Here is a 24,350-nt window from a genome sequence, read left to right on the forward strand (position 1 = left end):
ATGCTGTGGGAGTTGGCTTCATTTTGTCCCCAATGGACAGATTATGCCCGATAGACAGACAGATTTTTAGTTCAAAATCAAGGTCAAGTTTTATCTCTCCTACATTGTATAATATACCTACCTATACACTGGATTAAAAAAAACAATTAAAATGTGCTATGGCTATTTTGTTTTGAAGTCTTAGTCTATTTTTTAACCTACCATGCTATTGGAGTTATGACTCAGATGTTAAAAGATTTTGTACTTGCGGATGACCAGAGGCTGACTCTCAGCACTCATCATACTGGGCAGTGTCAAACTTCCTATAATGACAGCTCCAGAGAATATCTGGCATCAGTTGGTATATGTGCATATGCACACACACACACACACACACACACACACACACACACAAACACAAATACACATATGAGGTGGGGGGAAGACAAAGATAGGCATAAATATAAAATACAAATTTTAATTTAAAAGGACTGAATTAGCTATTTATATTACCTAATTTCTGTCTGTGAGTCACAAACAGGAGTGGTATCATCTTAAGTATGGATGAATAAGCTGCCTTTACAGAATTTCATACCCAGCTTATATAGTTGGCTGCTAGGAATTTCTACACTCACAAATATTCCAACTAAAGAGAAGTGAAGACTTTGACTCGAAGGAAAGTGTAAACTGTCTCTTTGTCTTAAAAATGAGAAATGAAAGATAAGTTGACATTTGACAACTTACAGAATTGAGAACAACTGCATGACTGTACTTACATGCCATGAACATGAAGACAATTTATAGCAGAAAATGGTTACAGCCTTGCTTTTGATGTTATAATTTTTTACTTTCTTTCTCTCCATAAATAACTACTTTTACTGAGGTTAGAATATTGAATCAAATTTAGTTTCTGTTTTAACAAATACACATATACATGTACCGCACACACACACACACACACACACACACACACACACATACACATACACACACACTACACCATAAACACTACACCACACCCACACACACTACACCACACACACACACACACACTATACCACACCACACCACAAACACACACACACACTATACCACACCACACCACACCACAAACACACACAAACACACACACACAACACCACACACATACATAGCACCACACACATACACACACATTATACCACACACATACACATACACAAAATATCTGTGACTATGTCCAGATTCTTATTTTTCCATATACACTTTGTGTCTTTTCCATTAAGAGAAGACGTAAATTTATAAAATAGTATTTTGGACTACAGTTGCTTTCATTCTCAAGTATGAATTTTAGGTTTTCCTTCATTGTTAATATGAACTAAGCTTTATTTTGTCTTTTCTCATATCAGTGATCTATACATACTTTCTTTAAACTATACATCTCTGGTTATATTAACTAAATATTTATAAAATATACTATCAATTGTATCTTTTCTAATTTCAGATACATATAAAATTAACCCTGATAATTTCTCTAGATATTATATATTCCTAATTCAATAACACTTTATATGAAATTTTATGCATATGCATTTCTTATTTTGTATCCTTTGTATGTGGAATTTTATCTGAGCTTTTTTAATCCAATCATCTAATTCACATGCTATCTACATAGGACATTAAGTACAAACTAATTAGAAGAACCATTTTAAATTATTAACCTAGTCTTACCTAGATTTAATGATAGTTGAAGTATCATTCTAACAAGTTGCAAAGATCCATTTCTATAATTGTTTAATGTAGATTAGAGTCAGTATCTAAAGCTGGAAAGTTGAAGGAACACTTCTAGAAGTGAAAAGAAATAAAAACGAGAAATGACAAAAATGCACTAAAACAAAAGTGATATTCTAGACAAAGTGTGCTGTCTTTAACTAAACAAGAGGAGATATACAGGAGCATTTATTTCCATATCTATCCAATTATCAAGAATCATCAGCACTTTGGGTCCAACAATATGGATAAGATAGTCATGTATACTATGTAGAAATGTCATGATCCAAGGTTCAAGTATCTTCTGATAACAAATGATAATCAAGGTATTTTGATCTAGAGAATAACACTGTATTAATTCATTTTACAGATAAAGAAAACTAAAGCAGCTTGAGATATTCTCATTAATGTTCAGAAATTACACACCTGCCATTTGGGAGTGACTTGCGAACTGAATTCCCAAGCTTGATCTCAGACTAAATTTCTCTGGACCTTTCATTTTGCTCAAGTTTTATGTATTTTTCTTCCTCATCTACCTCTATTTTTATTTAAAACTCATTCTGATAGAAGGTTAAAATTTAAATAAAAATATATAAAACATTTTCTGGTTTCATGTAAAGAAAAGTTTTTCCCTTTTATTGGACATGTATTTTTATATAGTCACACTCAAAGTGAAGATAAAATATTAACATTATTTTTTTAAAAAATAAACTAATTCTCCTTCTTAACCATCTGCCATTTTCTTTTACGTGAATTCTAAGGTGCCCTTTCAAGGCAGGTGTGCTAACCTTCAGCATCACGGCATGGATGAAGATTGAGCTATTTTAAGATTACTTCAAATCCTTTTATATTTATAGCAAGTATGGTCTTATTAGGTGGAAAAATAACATGTTTGTGAAGTCGGGTATACTTGACATCTGACACTAAACTATCAAATGAACTAAAACTTAGCTAAGTGGAGACAGTGATCATGATCACATAGGGCCCATAACTTAAAAACTCTCTGAGCTCTGTGCTAACTTTCTCTTCCCAAGGTCATCCTACCTTCTGGATGGCAGGTCCTGCTCAGTTCTCAATAGTATACACACCAGAGTAAGCTTTTTCATATAACACAAAGCTGTTAACTAAGAAACAAAGGAGAAACTCAGGAGTAAAAATGGTTTGTACTTTCCTATTTACTTGATAAAGTTGACTTTGGGCAGAGAATACAATAATGACTTTGTCTTAGAAGATTGTCAGACACACTTGGACTAGAAGAACTTAACAAAGAAATATACAGCTGGCTGCAGGAGCAGAGTAAAGAGCACGTCATTGTCAAGGGCACTAGTTCCTGATGAATCCTGGCTCTCATACGAATTGTGACGGTTCTTTCCTTATTGTGTAGCTAAATAAAAGTATGATTTGATTTTGAATTTCAGTCGCTCTACAGATAATTTAAACCCACAGTTTATGTAAAGACTAAATAAGACTGTTTCATTAAATTAAAATAAAATAGAATGAAGGGTACAAAGGTCAAAATAATGGTTCTGCCCAACAATACAGGGAAAAAGATTTGGACATGTAGATGTCATGAGGCAAAATAAACCTTTATTCTAAAAAAAAAGGAAAATAAATAATGATATTGTGCTCACATCTTCACTTTCTTACACCTTATTTTTTTTGAGTAATATAATTATGCCATAAAGATGAAGAGGCCCATAAAGCCACCTAGTTTTCTCTTAACTGACTTATCAAATTGATTTTTAAGACAGGTGAATTACAATAATGAGTATCATATAGTGTAATGATCAAATTAAATATAAACAATAATTTAAAAGATTTACTAAAGAGCTACCTAAAACCAACCAGGAAATTAAAAAATAAAATTGTAAAGAAAGTCCATAAGGATCTGACCTCATTGTATTTATATCAAATGTTTTTATTACTATAAATTATCAATAAAATTTAACATATACTGCCTATACTTCTTTTGTTGGTAAGAGACACTGTGACCAAGGTAACTATTATTCAGGAAAACATTAAATTGGGAGGATCCTTTACAGTTTGAGTGGCTTAGTCCATTATCATCATGTAGGGACTCACTGCAGTACATAGGGGGGCATGGCACAGAGAGGTAGCTAAGAGCTTTACACCTGATTTTCAGGCAGCAGGAAGAAAGAGAGTAAAAGACACTGGGATTAGTGTGGATTTGAAACCTTCAGCAGGGCCACACCTCCCAATCCTTCTGAACACTTCACCAAGTGGGAAGTAAGCAAGCAAATATATAAACCTATGGGGGATGATCTTACTCAAACCACTGGATATACTAATCATCAAACCATTATAAAATATACCGACAGAGGTATGGGGTTTGGAAGAGATGTTAATTAAAACAGGATAACAGTTGATCTTGCATCTCAGCCAAATGCATACTTCTTAAACTTTTTGTTTTAGTATGGAATAAAAAGCTTAATGTTTAATATAGCCTTGACTAAACGTCAGTATCACACATTATTAGGGCCATGGATGAGGTCCTATCAGTAAGGTTACATATATGCAAATGTGGATGGAAATGATTGGGTAACAGTAATAAGGGAGTTTATAAATAGCACTTACCATTGTTCTGGGTCTGAGGACAGAGTTTCCAGAATGGTTCAAGCTGTGTGCATGAGGTTTGCCTAAGCAATCAAGAAGTGGCTCTTAAAATCTGACTTTACCCAGTTCTCTACAGATAGAATTGTCTTGCCAATGAAGCAAGACTTGCTATTCATTAAGTGCACTAAACCCTGATGGAGGTAGTCTTTGCATGTCTTTTGGCTAAAAGTCTTCAAAACAGCAGACATGAGACCAAGCACACCACTGGTCCTTTTCACTGATTAGTAGGCATGCAACTGCTACCTGGCAGATGCTTCAATCAGATGAACCATTATCATAGACATAGGTGTAGTATGTCTTCCTAGTTCCCCTCCTCCAATTGACGCAGAGTTCCTGGGAAGAGATAAGGACTTCCAGGTCCACTTGCCTCTGCATACATGTGTGACAGAGTGGACAAATTTCATTTTCAGTCAACCAGGCAGGTAACTTGTTTCATCTACCAAGAGAAGTCATGAGGCTTCCCATTTGATCTAGAACCACAGTGGAATGATCAGGTCACTCTTTTTAACCTGTTACTGGCCTTCATCATCCTCATTGTCAATCTGTAGCATCTGTTCCATACACACTGATGGGTTCTGGAAGTTCAGCTATTGCCTGATACTGGCTCTACTGGGTTTAGAGTCAGGAGAGGCCAAATATTCTATCTGTGCTTGCAATCAATTCTGCAGTTTCTTCAGGATGCCTGTGACTCTGCATTTCTTGGCATCTGAGGCCAGCATCTAGCTCTTGTGAGAGAAAAGCATGCCGGCCATATTGAAAGACACACACCTGGCTCACGAGACACCATTGGTCCCTCATGAAGGGCTGAGCCATATGCAGCATACATCTGTACAAGGACAATCAAAGGTATTTGCACTCTTTAGGCTTACACTGGGAAGAAGGTTCCTGACTTAAGATGTGGCTCTGGATGTATGATATGAAATACTTTTCTACAAAAGTTGCTATTTTATGCTTTGGACATGCTCTCTTATCCTAACAACAAAGAGAAGTAAGTTAAGACAACAGGAAGATACAGAAGGTCCCACACATGGTCAGTAGATAGGATCTAGGAATATGCATAAGGGACTCCATGTCTTAAATCTTTGTTGAAGAACAAGCCAAAATACTCAAAGTTGTTCTAGTGTCATAAACTGTGTATTCATTTTGCTCCCTCAATTCTGCTCCTCTCCAGAATATATCGGCCAAACCATATGCCCCCAACATAGAGTACTACCTGCGCACCTTCACCCACATATCCCTCTTAGTTCTCAAAGATTGAGAATTCTTACTTATCTCAAATACCTTCTCTTCTCTTGTCTACAGCCCCACTATCATTCTGTTTCCACTCACAAATATTACCTCCTGTCTCACGTACACACGGCAGCTAAGAAAGCTCCCCACCTTTCCTTCTGCTATTCATCCCCAGATGGCACGTCCTTTAAACAACTGCTCCAGAGAACTACTACCTCTCTCTAGATATTTGGTCTTCCCAACACGGCAGTAAGAAGTAACATGTGATTATGTAGGTTGAAAGAATTAAATATTGAAATTTGCGATCATGTTAGCCACAGTTTTGAAGAGTGGATAGACCCCATGTGGCTGTACTGAACCGAGTGAACAGGTGTTGTGTATCACCAACTTCAAATAGGAGTCTATTAGTGCTTCAAGCCCTTTCCTACTCTCCATTGCCTGAATGAGCCTTTTATTTTCCTCTCCAGCCTACCCTTCTCTCACCACAAATAGTTCTTCTACTTACACCACAAAACTTGTTTCTTGAACAATATCTGGCATAGGAAATTGACTCTTCTGCCATGCCTCTCACTGGGGCCCCTCAGTGGGGATCTATAGTTAGCAGCTTTTACGTAGTGGCAGTTACAGAGCTGATTGGATGCTGTCATTCACACCTGGAATCGAACCTTGCCACCTTCTATTACAGAGTGTCAGGTGCAGAGGATTAGAAGCAGAGGCTGTGCCTGCTCAGTGGCTTGCTTGCTCTTCCAGTCCAGTTCAGTGCTGTCCATGCTCAGAAACAGAGGGAGTCCGAGGATTCTTGGGAAAGTGTGTTGTTCCCTGCAGGCCTTCCTATCTGGCCCCAGGTTCCAGAGATTCTCTCTGGCTTTCACCAGCTTAGAATCTTACACACCAAACATAGTACCCTTAGTGATCAGGGTTGTCACTGCATTGGGCCACTCTTGGAGGTGAGGCATGAAATCTTGCTAGTTCAGGAACAGGCCTCTCTTAAAACATCTTAAACTTTAACATGCCCCTATGTCACTTGGAGATTTTTGTTTAAATTGAAGAGCCTGGTGCCAGAGTTCTTGGATGAGACTAGAGAGTCTCTATTTCTGACAAGCTCAAGACACTGCTGACATGACTGCTTTATGGACATACACAATGAATAGCAACGAGTCAGATGATGAGATTTTTTATGAGTAATGTATATTTGTATGATATTTTTGTATGAGTTGCTCAGTGGAAAATTTGATTCCTCTTTTTGACAACATTTAAACGATCCCCAATTCATAGACTGAGAAGCTATGTGATAAAAGTTATTTAAAATGGTACTTACAGTAAAGAGCTCACAATTTTTGACTTTCCTCTGTTTTACCCACAAGACCAAATTACTTCTCAATTTCATGCTGTGTGAATAATAACCCAGAGCCATAAATTTTCTCTAAATCTCTAGTTGCATTTTTGTTTAAAATTCTTTTGTCATAGGCAATGTCTTTTTTTTAAAACCACACTCCTATTGCAGTTTTTGACATACATAGACTCATGCCTACTGAAACAGGTTTCATTTAATACTGACAAAGAGGACCATGACTAATGTTAATTCTTAAATGCAAGAAATTCGGATCAATATTGAAGAAGGCACATGTTCATAGCATGTTGATTGTATGTAAGACTTTTCAATATCTTGTTGGAAGAAACAGATACAAAGTCTTAAATGCCTTGTAGTTAATTACATTGTAGACTTAACCATATAAAATGTACTGGATATGTAGTTCAAAACTTCTATCTAGACAAATTCTGACCTTAAGTGTTAAGTTTAAATTCTCTGTTTATTACATCAGTAGTTAGAAAGAGATAGTAACACAAGTATAAAAATGACTGTAGACATTGATTACGAAGCATATGTTGATACTTTGTCCAAAAATAGTATAGACTATGATTAAAGGCATGAAATTGGATGACATACTTTATGACTTTATGATTGTGATCCTGAAAGCTTCCTATCTCTGTCATCTCAAATGATTTTACATTAAAATATTGGCATAAGAATTCCATTTACATATGGGTAGTTAGAGATGCTAAAAAAAGGATGTGTGGATAGGAGGGGGGGGTTAGATACTAGAACCTTATCTCTCCTGTGAAACAAACAAAATAAAATTATTACTTATATTTTACTATTATTTTACTTAGGTACATTCATACGTATATACATATAAAGCATAAGTCTGGAACCTGAAGTCCATGATCTGTCACATGCTACTGGATGTTGCAATTCAATCCAAGCCCCCAAATGAGAACCATATGTGTTGTACTTGTCAATCTGATAAGGACGGGTTGAGCACAGATTGCTGCTGGTCCAGATCATGGATTTCCTAGATGAAGGCAGAGATTAAATTTGCTCCTCCTCTGCCATTTTATTCTCTCCAGGGCTTCTGTGACTTGGATTTAATACATTGTATGGAGGACAAATGTTATTTATATACAATCGAATGACTGAAATGATTACCATCTAAAAGACATCCTTAGAATCCACTAAAACCCATTTTCTAGCTATCTATATATTCTTTAAGTCAAAAAATGATTATCCCTCCCCAAAATATGTAAGACTGAGAATAGAGAATAAAAGACAGATAGAAAAGAAAGGAGGGGTGGTAATAGGACATTTTTAAGCACTATAAAAATAGTTTTAGCCCACACCCGCGGATCCCGGCCCGCAGCAGCTCTCTGCTCCCAGACCCGGTGAGAGAGAGACCCAACCACCTGGTCAGGTGGGCACTCCTGAGGCTGCAGAGCGGAAGAGACCACCAACACTGCTCACCCCTGCCCACATCCCTGGCCCAAGAGGAAACTGTATAAGGCCTCTGGGCTCCCGTGGGGGAGGGCCCAGGAGCGGCAGGACTTCTGCGCCTGAGACACCGCCGGAACCTGAAAGAAACAGACCGGATAAACAGTTCTCTGCACCCAAATCCCGTGGGAGGGAGAGCTAAACCTTCAGAGAGGCAGACAAGCCTGGGAAACCAGAAGAGACTGCTCCCTGCACACACATCTCGGACGCCAGAGGAAAAAGCCAAAGACCATCTGGAACCCTGGTGCACTGAAGCTCCCGGAAGGGGCGGCACAGGTCTTCCTGGTTGCTGCCGCTGCAGAGAGCCCCTGGGCAGCACCCCACGAGCGAACCTGAGCCTCGGGACCACAGGTAAGACCAAATTTTCTGCTGCAAGAAAGCTGCCTGGTGAACTCAAGACACAGGCCCACAGGAACAGCTGAAGACCTGTAGAGAGGAAAAACTACACGCCCGAAAGCAGAACACACTGTCCCCATAACTGACTGAAAGAGAGGAAAACAGGTCTACAGCACTCCTGACACACAGGCTTATAGGTCAGTCTAGCCACTGTCAGAAATAGCAGAACAAAGTAACACTAGAGATAATCTGATGGCGAGAGGCAAGCGCAGGAACCCAAGCAACAGAAACCAAGACTGCATGCCATCCTCGGAGCCCAATTCTCCCACCAAAACAAACATGGAATATCCAAACACACCAGAAAAGCAAGATCTAGTTTCAAAATCATATTTGATCATGATGCTGGAGGACTTCAAGAAAGACATGAACACACTTAGGGAAACACAGGAAATCATTAATAAACAAGTAGAAGCCTACAGAGAGGAATGGCAAAAATCCCTGAAAGAATTCCAGGAAAACACAATCAAACAGATGAAGGAATTAAAAATGGAAATAGAAGCAATCAAGAAAGAACACATGGAAACAACCCTGGATATAGAAAACCAAAAGAAGAGACAAGGAGCTGTAGATACAAGCTTCACCAACAGAATACAAGAGATGGAAGAGAGAATCTCAGGAGCAGAAGATTCCATAGAAATCATTGACTCAACTGTCAAAGATAATGTAAAGCGGAAAAAGCTACTGGTCCAAAACATACAGGAAATCCAGGACTCAATGAGAAGATCAAACCTAAGGATAATAGGTATAGAAGAGAGTGAAGACTCCCAGCTCAAAGGACCAGTAAATATCTTCAACAAAATCATAGAAGAAAACTTCCCTAACCTAAAAAAAGAGATACCCATAGGCATACAAGAAGCCTACAGAACTCCAAATAGATTGGACCAGAAAAGAAACACCTCCCGTCACATAATTGTCAAAACACCAAACGCACAAAATAAAGAAAGAATATTAAAAGCAGTAAGGGAAAAAGGTCAAGTAACATATAAAGGGAGACCTATCAGAATCACACCAGATTTCTCGCCAGAAACTATGAAGGCCAGAAGATCCTGGACTGATGTCATACAGACCCTAAGAGAACACAAATGCCAGCCCAGGTTACTGTATCCAGCAAAACTCTCAATTAACATTGATGGAGAAACCAAGATATTCCATGACAAAACCAAATTTACACAATATCTTTCTACAAATCCAGCACTACAAAGGATAATAAATGGTAAAGCCCAACATAAGGAGGCAAGCTATACCCTAGAAGAAGCAAGAAACTAATCGTCTTGGCAACAAAACAAAGAGAATGAAAGCACACAAACATAACCTCACATCCAAATATGAATATAAAGGGAAACAATAATCACTATTCCTTAATATCTCTCAATATCAATGGCCTCAACTCCCCAATAAAAAGACATAGATTAACAAACTGGATACGCAACGAGGACCCTGCATTCTGCTGCCTACAGGAAACACACCTCAGAGACAAAGACAGACACTACCTCAGAGTGAAAGGCTGGAAAACAACTTTCCAAGCAAATGGTCAGAAGAAGCAAGCTGGAGTAGCCATTCTAATATCAAATAAAATCAATTTCCAACTAAAAGTCATCAAAAAAGATAAGGAAGGACACTTCATATTCATCAAAGGAAAAATCCACCAAGATGAACTCTCAATCCTAAATATCTATGCCCCAAATACAAGGGCACCTACATACGTAAAAGAAACCTTACTAAAGCTCAAAACACACATTGCACCTCATACAATAATAGTGGGAGATTTCAACACCCCACTCTCATCAGTGGACAGATCATGGAAACAGAAATTAAACAGTGATGTCGACAGACTAAGAGAAGTCATGAGCCAAATGGACTTAACGGATATTTATAGAACATTCTATCCTAAAGCAAAAGGATATACCTTCTTCTCAGCTCCTCATGGTACTTTCTCCAAAATTGACCATATAATCGGTCAAAAAACGGGCCTCAACAGGTACAGAAAGATAGAAATAATCCCATGCGTGCTATCGGACCACCACGGCCTAAAAGTGGTCTTCAATAACAATAAGGGAAGAATGCCCACATATACGTGGAAATTGAACAATGCTCTACTCAATGATAACCTGGTCAAGGAAGAAATAAAGAAAGAAATTAAAAACTTTTTAGAATTTAATGAAAATGAAGATACAACATACTCAAACTTATGGGACACAATGAAAGCTGTGCTAAGAGGAAAACTCATAGCGCTGAGTGCCTGCAGAAAGAAACAGGAAAGAGCATATGTCAGCAGCTTGACAGCACACCTAAAAGCTCTAGAACAAAAAGAAGCAAATACACCCAGGAGGAGTAGAAGGCAGGAAATAATCAAACTCAGAGCTGAAATCAACCAAGTAGAAACAAAAAGGACCATAGAAAGAATCAACAGGACCAAAAGTTGGTTCTTTGAGAAAATCAACAAGATAGATAAACCCTTAGCCAGACTAACGAGAGGACACAGAGAGTGCGTCCAAATTAACAAAATCAGAAATGAAAAGGGAGACATAACTACAGATTCAGAGGAAATTCAAAAAATCATCAGATCTTACTATAAAAACCTATATTCAACAAAATTTGAAAATCTTCAGGAAATGGACAATTTCCTAGACAGATACCAGGTATCAAAGTTAAATCAGGAACAGATAAACCAGTTAAACAACCCCATAACTCCTAAGGAAATAGAAGCAGTCATTAAAGGTCTCCCAACCAAAAAGAGCCCAGGTCCAGATGGGTTTAGTGCAGAATTCTATCAAACCTTCATAGAAGACCTCATACCAATATTATCCAAACTATTCCACAAAATTGAAACAGATGGAGCCCTACCGAATTCCTTCTACGAATCTACAATTACTCTTATACCTAAACCACACAAAGACACAACAAAGAAAGAGAACTTCAGACCAATTTCCCTTATGAATATCGACGCAAAAATACTCAATAAAATTCTGGCAAACCGAATTCAAGAGCACATCAAAACAATCATCCACCATGATCAAGAAGGCTTCATCCCAGGCATGCAGGGATGGTTTAATATACGGAAAACCATCAACGTGATCCATTATATAAACAAACTGAAAGAACAGAACCACATGATCATTTCATTAGATGCTGAGAAAGCATTTGACAAAATTCAACACCCCTTCATGATAAAAGTCCTGGAAAGAATAGGAATTCAAGGCCCATACCTAAACATAGTAAAAGCCATATACAGCAAACCAGTTGCTAACATTAAACTAAATGGAGAGAAACTTGAAGCAATCCCACTAAAATCAGGGACTAGACAAGGCTGCCCACTCTCTCCCTACTTATTCAATATAGTTCTTGAAGTTCTAGCCAGAGCAATCAGACAACAAAAGGAGATCAAAGGGATACAGATCGGAAAAGAAGAGGTCAAAATATCACTATTTGCAGATGATATGATAGTATATTTAAGTGATCCCAAAAGTTCCACCAGAGAACTACTAAAGCTGATAAACAACTTCAGCAAAGTGGCTGGGTATAAAATTAACTCAAATAAATCAGTTGCCTTCCTCTATACAAAAGAGAAACAAGCCGAGAAAGAAATTAGGGAAACGACACCCTTCATAATAGACCCAAATAATATAAAGTACCTCGGTGTGACTTTAACCAAGCAAGTAAAAGATCTGTACAATAAGAACTTCAAGACACTGAGGAAAGAAATTGAAGAAGACCTCAGAAGATGGAAAGATCTCCCATGCTCATGGATTGGCAGGATTAATATAGTAAAAATGGCCATTTTACCAAAAGCAATCTACAGATTCAATGCAATCCCCATCAAAATACCAATCCAATTCTTCAAAGAGTTAGACAGAACAATTTGCAAATTCATCTGGAATAACAAAAAACCCAGGATAGCTAAAACTATCCTCAACAATAAAAGGACTTCAGGGGGAATCACTATCCCTGAACTCAAGCAGTATTACAGAGCAATAGTGATAAAAACTGCATGGTATTGGTACAGAGACAGACAGATAGACCAATGGAATAGAATTGAAGACCCAGAAATGAACCCACACACCTATGGTCACTTGATTTTTGACAAAGGAGCCAAAACCATCCAATGGAAAAAAGATAGCATTTTCAGCAAATGGTGCTGGTTCAACTGGAGGGCAACATGTAGAAGAATGCAGATCGATCCATGCTTATCACCCTGTACAAAGCTTAAGTCGAAGTGGATCAAGGACCTCCACATCAAACCAGACACACTCAAACTAATAGAAGAAAAACTAGGGAAGCATCTGGAACACATGGGCACTGGAAAAAATTTCCTGAACAAAACACCAATGGCTTATGCTCTAAGATCAAGAATTGACAAATGGGATCTCATAAAACTGCAAAGCTTCTGTAAGGCAAAGGACACTGTGGTTAGGACAAAACGGCAACCAACAGATTGGGAAAAGATCTTTACCAACCCTACAACAGATAGAGGCCTTATATCCAAAATATACAAAGAACTCAAGAAGTTAGACCGCAGGGAAACAAATAACCCTATTAAAAAATGGGGTTCAGAGCTAAACAAAGAATTCACAGCTGAGGAATACCGAATGGCTGAGAAACACCTAAAGAACTGTTCAACATCTCTAGTCATAAGGGAAATGCAAATCAAAACAACCCTGAGATTTCACCTCACACCAGTGCGATTGGCTAAGATCAAAAACTCAGGTGACAGCAGATGCTGGCGAGGTTGTGGAGAAAGAGGAACACTCCTCCATTGTTGGTGGGATTGCAGACTGGTAAAACCATTCTGGAAATCAGTCTGGAGGTTCCTCAGAAAATTGGACATTGAACTGCCTGAGGATCCAGCTATACCTCTCTTGGGCATATACCCAAAAGATGCCTCAACATATAAAAGAGACACGTGCTCCACTATGTTCATCGCAGCCTTATTTATAATAGCCAGAAAATGGAAAGAACCCAGATGCCCTTCAACAGAGGAATGGATACAGAAAATGTGGTACATCTACACAATGGAATACTACTCAGCTATCAAAAACAACGAGTTTATGAAATTCGTAGGCAAATGGTTGGAACTGGAAAATATCACCTGAGTGAACTAACCCAATCACAGAAAGACATACATGGTATGCACTCATTGATAAGTGGCTATTAGCCCAAATGCTTGAATTACCCTAGATCCCTAGAACAAACGAAACTCAAGACGGATGATCAAAATGTGAATGCTTCACTCCTTCTTTAAATGAGGAAAAAGAATACCCTTGGCAGGGAAGGGAGACGCAAAGATTAAAACAGAGACTGAAGGAACACCCATTCAGAGCCTGCCCCACATTTGGCCCATACATATACAGCCACCCAATTGGACTATATGGATGAAGCAAAGAAGTGCAGACCGACAGGAGCCGGATGTAGATCGCTCCTGAGAGACACAGCCAGAATACAGCAAATACAGAGGCGAATGCCAGCAGCAAACCACTGAACTGAGAATAGGTCCCCTATTGAAGGAATCAGAGAAAGAACTGGAAGAGCTTGAAGGGGCTCGAGACCCCAAAAGTACAACAATGCCAAGCAACCAGAGCTTCCAGGGAATAAGCCACTACCTAAAGACTATACGTGGACTGACCCTGGACTCTGACCCCATAGGTAGCAATGAATATCCTAGTAAGAGCACCAGTGGAAGGGGAAGCCCTGGGTCCTGCTAAGACTGAACCCCCAGTGAACTAGTCTATGGGGGGAGGGCGGCAATGGTGGGAGGGTTGGGAGGGGAACACCCATAAGGAAGGGGAGGGGGGAGGGGGATGTTTGCCCGGAAACCGGGAAAGGGAATAACACTCGAAATGTATATAAGAAATACTCAAGTTAATAAAAAAAAAAAAAAAAAAAAAACAAGGATAAATGAGAAAAAAAATAGTTTTATATCATGTCCATAATGGTAGAAATTCAAAACATATTTGCGATCAAAACTCTCTTGATTACACCCATAAGGAAGGGGAGGGGGAGGGGGATGTTTGCCTGGATACCGGGAAAGGGAATAACACTCGAAATGTATATAAGAAATACTCAAGTTAATAAAAAAAAAAGCAAAAATGTTTGGAGGATAGCAAAAGTGAAGCAAATGTCTTCAGAAAGGAAAAGGCTTTGCTACAGATATGCCATCCATAGGAATGCATTTGTTTAAAAACCATAGATCAGAGAGATCTAGTCACTAGAAGAACAAGGACAAATGCAACCTCCCCGTGTCTGTACAGATACCTGTGTATCTATGAGAATGCTCTCATGCGTATGTGTAAAAGGAAGAGCAAAAGGAAACCAACCCTAACAAAGCAAAGAGAGTTTCACATTTATGCACTCAACTAGTATTTACAAAATACCAAAAAGGAGTAAGACCCTGGGCAACCCAAATTCTGGTGAGAAAGTTCGTTTATACAGGTAATATGTATTGATAAAGAGTTAAAACTTAAAGTTGGGTCTGAGGGTTTGTATAATTCAGATAGAATATATAAAAGCAGGTGGCAGATGTCTATGGATATTCTGATTCTTGATGCTTTAATTAACATTATCATATAGTGTCTCTTATTATTTCCAGTAAAGGTAACACTGATATCAGATTAAAAGTTGTACTAGACAATTTTTTCCCATTTTTCTTGCAGAAATTTCTGTGGCTAAAGAACCAAGAAAATGAGGCATGATCTTCAAGTAAATCACAGCACTTTGCTGCAGTAGGCATTGGAAATAATTACTCCCTACCATTTAGTATGGGAAGGAAACTTCAAGCCCTTTTACCCCACTTTGAAGCAAAGCATAGTCTTCCCGCCCAAATTTTATTCATCCTATGAATATTGAAAATATATTTTCTTGTCATGGTTAATGAGAGTTTGGCTGAATTTGCATCTGTGATGTAGAAGTCCACAGCATCAGAATAAGCCTGGGAAGTTTGACCTCAGCCTAGGCACTTTGTGAACATCAGTCAGGGGAAGTACTCTGTGCCCTCATAAAACCTTATTCCTTTTCATAAAATTGTTGGAACATCCTGAAGCACAGACTTCCTGCTGGATGTTGAAGATGCTCCTGCTGTTTTCTCCACTGAATCATCAGGAGCGATTTTGATTGATATTACATATGCATCAGAGAAATATGCAGCAGTAAGGAACCTCATTTATGCTCTGATTTTAACCAAATAGTGAGATTCACTAGGGTTTTTCCTACTAAGGAGTGATTGAATTGGTTCTTAACACCAGGGGTTATTATGAGGCCTATCCTGATTTTTAAAAGTCTAAGTAGGTACAGAATCCTTAAGAGAAAGTTCTAGAAAATATTCTTTGTTGCCCAATGATACTGACTCTATCAAGTAACAGAAGTTACACAAAAATGGAAATTATAAAAGTTTTAAATAATTAATTTGCTTATTAAATTGTTGGTAGCACTTACTTGATATATAAATGTCCATTTCTGGGCCTGAATGGCTTATGTCAATGATGTTTTATGAATGTATACTCAAGTGAAGCAAATATTAAAAGTTATCAATAGAGGATATAATAGTGCATCTGTCAGTGGGAAGAAACTCCTTTCTTCCCTATCTCTCTGCCTATCTCTCGATAGTTTAGAGGTATGGGAAGCAGTTCTATCCTATGAATGGAGAAGCCAAAAGATAAATTATCATAATTTAATTAGAATGTTTTTTTCTGTAATCCTGATAATTTAGACCTATATTCAAAAGTCAATTATTTGTCTGTGAAACAGATCCTTTAGTAGCTGAAATTCATTGTATTTGAGGCAACTCTTTATGAGCTACAAATCACAGTTCTTACTTAGGCATGATAATGACATTAATCTGACTTGTGTTTATTTACCAGAATAATTTGAGTCTGTTAGAAAATAAGCATTTCAAATATTTATTTCAATAACTTTGTTATGAATAATGCCTGGATGGCACACTACCACCTGCTCTATTTTTGTAAGGTGTGATCTGTAGTTAGCCAGCTTTTAGATTGGTTTTAAGGAAGATAAAATCTGTCATTTAAGAATATGTTATATATACATAAATAGAGCATTTGAAAAACTACATCTATGTAACATCAAAAGATCATGCAAGGCAATATTTTAAATTTGGTCCCACTTATGGCCTCACAGGGTTGCCTCTAAGCACAAGTATTTTTAAAGTCTTTGAATTGCATATTAATAACTCCTTTTTTCTTTGTGAATGTCTTCTGGAAGAGCAACTACTCCTTGTCATCGAAGCATCTGTTCATCCTAGTAGAACTATTCTATTTGTATAGTCCACCACACAGCTGGATCAAAGTGAGCACAAGCACCTTAGATGATTTCTGCAATAATTTACATATGTATTAATGATCCAGAGCATTAACACTGGGGTTACCAATGGTTGCATAGATTGTCAATACAATATTCCAGAAAATAAAAGTGTCCATCAAAACTCAGTATATCAGTGTTGTTGAGGGAAAGAGAGAACCCTGATGTGTCCATATTTCTGGCTTAAGTTCTTTTGGGGATACAAGTCCATGTGGCCAACTGCTGTGAAAATTATACAAAGCAAGCAGGTTTGCAAACCAGGGCAGTGATGCTATCAGACATAGTACTTCCAAGAGAGATCTGCTCTCAACAGAATTAGCAAGAGCATTTCAGCTGGTACTGTCAGCTTCCTCACCTGCCAACTGCTGCCAGGGAAATAAAGCCCTACCTTCTTTATTTCTCCTTCACTGAAAGATTTTTTTAAGAGAGGGAGTAGATCTCAGAAGAATTGGGGGATGGAAAAATCATAATCAGAATATATAGTATATAATAAAAACTATTTGCAATAAAAGAAAAATAGAAAAATGTAACAAGTGAAATAAGCTTCTTGCCAAGAAAAAAACAAACCTACTCTCAAACCTACTCCTTCTTCTTTTGCCTTTGGGCCCTCTTTCCCTTTGCTAATCATTACTAAGACATCTTGGCCAGATTGTCTTCCATTTCCTGACTCAGCTATAATTTCCCTTGAGGTAAGTCTACTGCTTTCTCTAGATAAGAACAGAAATGTTTCTAGAAATAAGATTATGTAACACACCTTCAATTATTTTTAAATATATATAGAGGTGGCAAAGGGCTCGCTGTCAGTATGCCATTAGGAAAACAGCAATGACATAGAAAAAAATGAAGCTTAAATATCACATTAGTACTGTCATTGTGTGACCCATCTCTTCCACCCTTACATAATTGTTCTATACAACACTAATCACAAACACAGTATAATAAACGATTTCAAGAAAACAACTGAGCTATTATGAAAATCAAACCATTAACTTTAGGAAACAGTCAAATTAAACAGAGATACCATGCCAAATGTGTTAAGGGATTGGAAGGTGTTTAAGCCAGCTTTACAAACTCTAATTCCACTGGTTTCTCTAGGTCACAGAGGTCATCCCACAGCCAAGCAGAACACATATTTGCTCTCTGTTTGAAACCTGGCACAGCAAATTTGTTGGCCAGGGAACAGTTTAGAAATGTTGCTACTGACTAAATTGAGACTTTGAAAGTTTCTATTGCCCCTCAATGACAAAGTCCTAGTATAACTTCATTTCTCTGGAGTATACATGAATAGCTTTAGTATTTGGGTCCATAAATGTGTTGTTTGTAAAGTCTGTAGCCTGAGCCAGGAACAACTTGGATGCTTGAATTAGTTCCTAAGTATACGCGATCACTCTCAAAAAGTCAAGGGTTTTAGTTCAAGAGCATCAACCTGATTACTTGACCTTCCTGCCAATTCTGCCTTCCAGTTGTGTATTTGAGAAGCCATAAATGTGGGAAAGTAGGAAGAAAAACAAGAACAGTGGAAGGCAGGAAGATTCAGGCTGGGTTTTCAAACTTCCCACACGCTTAAGAATAATTCCAGGCTTACTCTGCATTGTATCATATACAGCTTACTATTATCCAAAACCTTCTGTACAATGGGACACATTACACACAGCTGACAAGGCTCTCAGATGCTGATAACAAGGCAAGGATATGAAACAAGTTCTATGTTCTTCAAATAAAGTGTTTCTCCTGATTTTGATACATGTGGGCACATAATATTAAGCAAAAACACTCCCCAAAACACCAAATGATACAGAAATTGATGTAGGAATATGAAAATGGAAGAGATGCTTTCTACCTCTGAATAAAACAGGTAGAATTATGGCTGGAATGTGTTCTACATAGTTTATGTGTTAGCAAATGTAATGCAGAAGTCATGATGTATGTCATTTGTAAGTACGATGGAACCGAAACTAGATGGGGTCAGGAGCATGAGTCACTTAAGATGCTGTTAATGGCTTGATAAGAGGAAGAGGCCAGCCTTTGCATGTCCCTGTTTTTGCTCTGTGGGGTCTTCTGTACTATACAGTGTAGCATATAGGTCCTCCCCAGATGCTAGCACCATGTTCATCTGAATTGTAAGAAATATCCCTTGTTTATAAATTAATGTAGTGCCAAGTCCTTCATGATAGGTATACAAATTTGACTGAGATAGTATTATAAAACGGAACAAAAAATGCATTTGTGCCTAGTTCTGCAGTGACTTGAGGTGCCAGGAACAGCCTACCTGTTCTAAGAAGAAGAGGTAGGAGTCTGGGATTAGGATGTAAAGTAGATAAATAAATTAATAAAAACAAAAATGTATCTAGTCTCCTAGACATGATTTAATTAAGCCAACACCACATGTAATCCTGTAATTTTAGACAGAAAGAGATTACTGAGTGAGTAGGTTAATTTTTCCTTAGAACTCCATTTACCTAATATATTATAAATGTGTGAAGTTAACTTTCATGCTCAGAAAATGTTTAAATTGATAAAAGCCTCAACTATTCAACTATGACTGTCTCCTGACATGTTCAGTTCTCTACCTGGATATTTGTGTTTATATATTTATATATTTATATTTATAATATATTGAGAGGGCAGTCTTGTTCATAGCCAAGCTAACTCTATGACAGGCTTAAAACTGGCAGTTTGCAAAACTAGGCATAGTTTTTTTTTTCTTTCTCCAGAATGGAAAAAGTCCAAAACAAGTAAATTCCAGGAAACACCCCAATCAGGAGGCTGCCCCACCACTTAGCCAGAACCAACCTCATTGGCAGCGAATCAGGAGCTACACGGAATCTGCCATACCAACTATTTTGAGCCAAGTATAGTTAATCAGCCAAAGTTCCCAAAATCCCCCAGAGCCTTAACCAAATACAAAAGCATCCATACCCTTGGAAATAAAGCTAACCAATCAAGGAAAGAAGGTAAAAGTCGGCCAATTCTACCCTAACAGGCTTTAAACTGACCCTGCCAAGTCCACCGATTTGTCTTCCACCCCAATGGCTGGTGGCTCCCTGGACGCAGGCTCTCTGTAGAACAACGCTCTTTGTTGTTGCATACTATTTGAGTGTAGGGTGTCATTCTTCGCAGATAATGGAGCCTTAAAATATATTATCTGATAGTGTGGCTAACATAGAAAATGCCCATGTTTCATTTCATCCGGATGGTTTGACTCAATCACACAAATATTTATATTAAAACTTCTACATCTAAGAAAAATAACAGAATGAAGCACTGCCATTTTACAAATCATATTAAATATATTCTTATATTGATTTCCACAAAAGCATTTTTGAGAAAAGACTTTAAAAATAAAGGAAAACGGGGTTGGGGATTTAGCTCAGTGGTAGAGCGCTTCCCTAGGAAGCGCAAGGCCCTGGGTTTGGTCCCCAGCTCCGAAAAAAAGAACCAAAAAAAAAAAAAAAAAGGAAAACAAATGAGCTGGTCTAATGCCTACAATCACCTACAAAGTTCACTACCTTGAGTCTTACATGGAACGATCAATGAAGTGGCTCTTTGGATGCTTACATTCATTTGTCCTTGGTTCTCAGTTTGAATCTACTTAACCAGAAATGTTGATGGACACACCTTTGTGCATTTTGGTCTTCTCATGCTCATCTCACTAGAATCGTGATACTCCAGTGATTTTTCTACAACATAATGTGCTCATCATAGCCTATAGTAAAGCTGTTAGTAATTTGATGACAAAAATACTCAATTAATCAATCCAGAGTTTCTTCTAATGTTGTTGCTATCTCCTGACTTGCATTCTTAACCCAGAAGTGGCATGTGCCTCAGTAACATTAGGCTAGTTTCATAGGATAATGTTCTGATATTAATATTGTGCACATTCCTTTATTTTGCATAAGTACTCACTGAACTGATTTCTCCCTCTCCATGGTCTACCTAGAAAAACACTTCATTCAACTTCAAAGACCAAGAGCAATATCATGGCTTTCTGTTATTTCTGTTTTATTTATAATATTTCCCCAGATCCATTAAAGTATTCTTTGTTGCAAAGCAATACACACACACACACACACACACACACACACACACACACACACACACATTAGCTACAACAACACTGTTAAGAAAAAAAATGTATCATATATTTGGGTATCCTGTAGCTTCATTCATTTTTGTCCCATTCTTCATGGTATTTGTAAGTCCTAACACAACTTTAGTCCATAGCAGAACTAAAATAACTATTTGTTAAATCAATGAATTGAATTTTTATCCATTGTAGTTTTCTTAAGTCTCCACGTGGCTGTTTCTTCCTGTTTCACTGCAAGTGAATACTATCTCTACATCATAATGGGAAAGTGGTGTCTCGCAGAGAAATACTTCAATGTCCTGTTGCTATTATACACATACGCTGATGCTTATGAACTGCTTTTTTCTTTGCTTTGTTTCTTCCGAGTTTTGATTTTTGAACTGCCTTGTGGTGTTGTATTCATTGGTCTATTTGTAACCACTTCTCTTCCGTTTGCATATGCATGAATTCAGTGTATATGTGTTCATATGTGTGAAGGTAAACATATGTGTGTATATGCATGCCTATGAATGCACAACTATATGGAGTCCAAAGATTAATAACAGTTGTCATTTTGGATGCTTTCTACTTTATTCTTTAACCTCTGTTGATGATAGAGATCAACAGTCAGGCTAGCACTTTACTCGAGGTTCGCTGTCTCTGCACTTGTCCTGGAATTACAGGTAGGGTAGGTTCCATGCTCACCACCTCTCAAGGCTCATCTTGGTTATCCAAACAGCGGTCTTCATGTTTGTGAACCATCTTCCTGTTCCCTTTTGTACTCTCTTTGGGGGTAATCATTTTATATCAGAATGTCGGCTCCATGACCATGCTTTCGTTTTGAGTTGTAGGTATGTATCTTTTCCCCTTAAGCTCTTTTTTTTTCTTTTTTTTGGTTTGATTTTCTCACACAATACAATCTCTTGTATCCACTGTAGTTCACCATATGCAGTGTATTTCATTCACTTTCAAAATTCCAAATTGGAGAGAATCTTCATGTAATTTATCAAGAATTATATTATCTGAGTGTTTATAGTAATAGACTCAATGGCATATTATGAGATAACAGATCTTGTTACTTTGGGTCCAATCTCAAGGTTTTGTTTTGCTAACTAGTCAGCATGTACTCAAATTACATAATAGATACTTAAAATATGAGGTTAGTGATAGGAAACAGTGTGTGTGTGTGTGTGTGTGTGTGTGTGTGTGTGTGTGTGTGTAATATCTGTAGATTTTAAGCAGTATCTTCATAAAAAACCCATTGAATCTTGACTACAAATAGAAGCCCCTTGGGAAAACTTGTAGCCAGGGCCTACACCATGGTTGATAATAACTGTTCCAAGGTAGGCCTCAAGATGATGAAAGACAAGCAAATTTCTGAAGTTCTCACACTTGCCAGAAACAAATTTTTTTATGAGTATGATTTAAAATTATTTTTATTTTATGACATTATGATTTTATCTTAGTCTCCATGCATGGGTCTATGTGTGTGGACATGTATGTGCCAAAAGAGCCTCAAAGATATCAGAGGTCACCTTGTAGATTTTTCTCATTCTTACATGTGGGTTCCAGAGACGGATCCATAGAAAGATCATCAGCCATGGCAGGAGCTATTTTACCCTGTAGGTCCATCTCGCCAATCCCTTGAGAGTACTGTTATATGTTTACACCAACAAGACAATGTTGAATGTATTGCAAAACTCAGGGCTAATCACTTGTTATTAGGATTTGGAAAAAGACTCTGCATGGATACATGATTTATCCAAAGAAACTGTGTACAGAAAGTATTAGGAGAACAAAGTAAAACCACACATGATTGTATGTTCTGACTCTCTGATTTTCCCCCCTTATCAAACAGCAGCTGCCATGGAATTGCTGACTCAGTAGGCAGACTCTCTGACCATTCCCCAGCCCCACAGTTGTTTGAAACATTATAAACAACTTCGCAACTTGCTTTTGCATAACTGCATACAGCATGATAGTGTGTTCTGTTCTAAGCTGATTCCAGAAATGTAAGTGAAAAACAAGCGAGCCATGAGAGGATTGAGTGCTGATTGTTATTCTCCTCACTGGTCCTGCTCAAGCAGGCAGTGAATCATTGATTTGAGGGTCTCCTCCCTAAAGATGAGTTAAGAATTCTCACAAAAGAGCGACTTATTCTGAATCAAGATTGGAGCCTGATTGAGACTGCACACCATGCTGTGTGGTAAGTCTTTTTGGCAAGCGTCTTACCTGTTTGGTGCCAAAACATCTGCACCTGTAGCACCTGTCATGGGAAAGCATTAGCACAAAGGGTGATAATGAGCGGAAGTGCAGAGAACTCTCAGTATTGAATTCTTGATGGCAAAATCGGTTACATAATAAAGTCGGCATTAGATATTTTAGGTATTTTATACAAATAGGTCTATGAGTCACTTTTTGTTTGGTTTATGGTTAGTCGCATTGAGTTTTCTCTCTCTTAGGATGTTTACTATGCTTGCCCTGCAGAAATCCATACATTTATCTTCTTTCTTCTCTCTTCCTTCCCTGTTGCTTTCTTTGAATAACAGCTTGGCCTGTCTTACCTAAGGACACAGGCACTTCTTGTGCTGTTTACTGGCCAAAGGATTAATTGAAGAAGAAATATCTACCTATATAGTTGTCAATAACACACACAGTTGGCCTACCACAAAGCATGATAAAAACACCATTTCTATTCACATTGATGATATCCAGCCCTGAAACCTGTGCTGTATTTCACGACCTAGTCTTTGTCACCTCATGCTAGCCCAATTATAGCCTAAATTTGGCACACAATTTTACCTTTCTACATAATAATTTATATATCATTTGATACTTCATTAACTTCTTGGATATTTATAAGATAAAATGTTAGGATTAAAACTATGTCATAATGAAATTAACTATCACATTATAATATAACAAATAATAGTGAAATATATTAATAAATACTGTTAATTGAGCATTTATATCTCAAGCTTACAGTGAGCATTTACTGTAAACCTTACCTCGACACAGGTACTGAAGATGTAATCCTGTTCCTCCTCATGGAAAGGTTATGAACAGGACAATCTTTTCTAATGCTATATAGAAGGATTACCCATGTCATACTCACATGTCAACAACTCACTGCATTTTTTTCTCCTTTCTTTTTTCTGCTTT

This window comes from Rattus norvegicus, chromosome 1 (genome assembly GCF_021556685.1).
Source record: "Rattus norvegicus strain SHRSP/BbbUtx chromosome 1, alternate assembly SHRSP_T2T, whole genome shotgun sequence".
In the NCBI taxonomy this organism is placed as follows: Eukaryota; Metazoa; Chordata; class Mammalia; order Rodentia; family Muridae; genus Rattus; species Rattus norvegicus.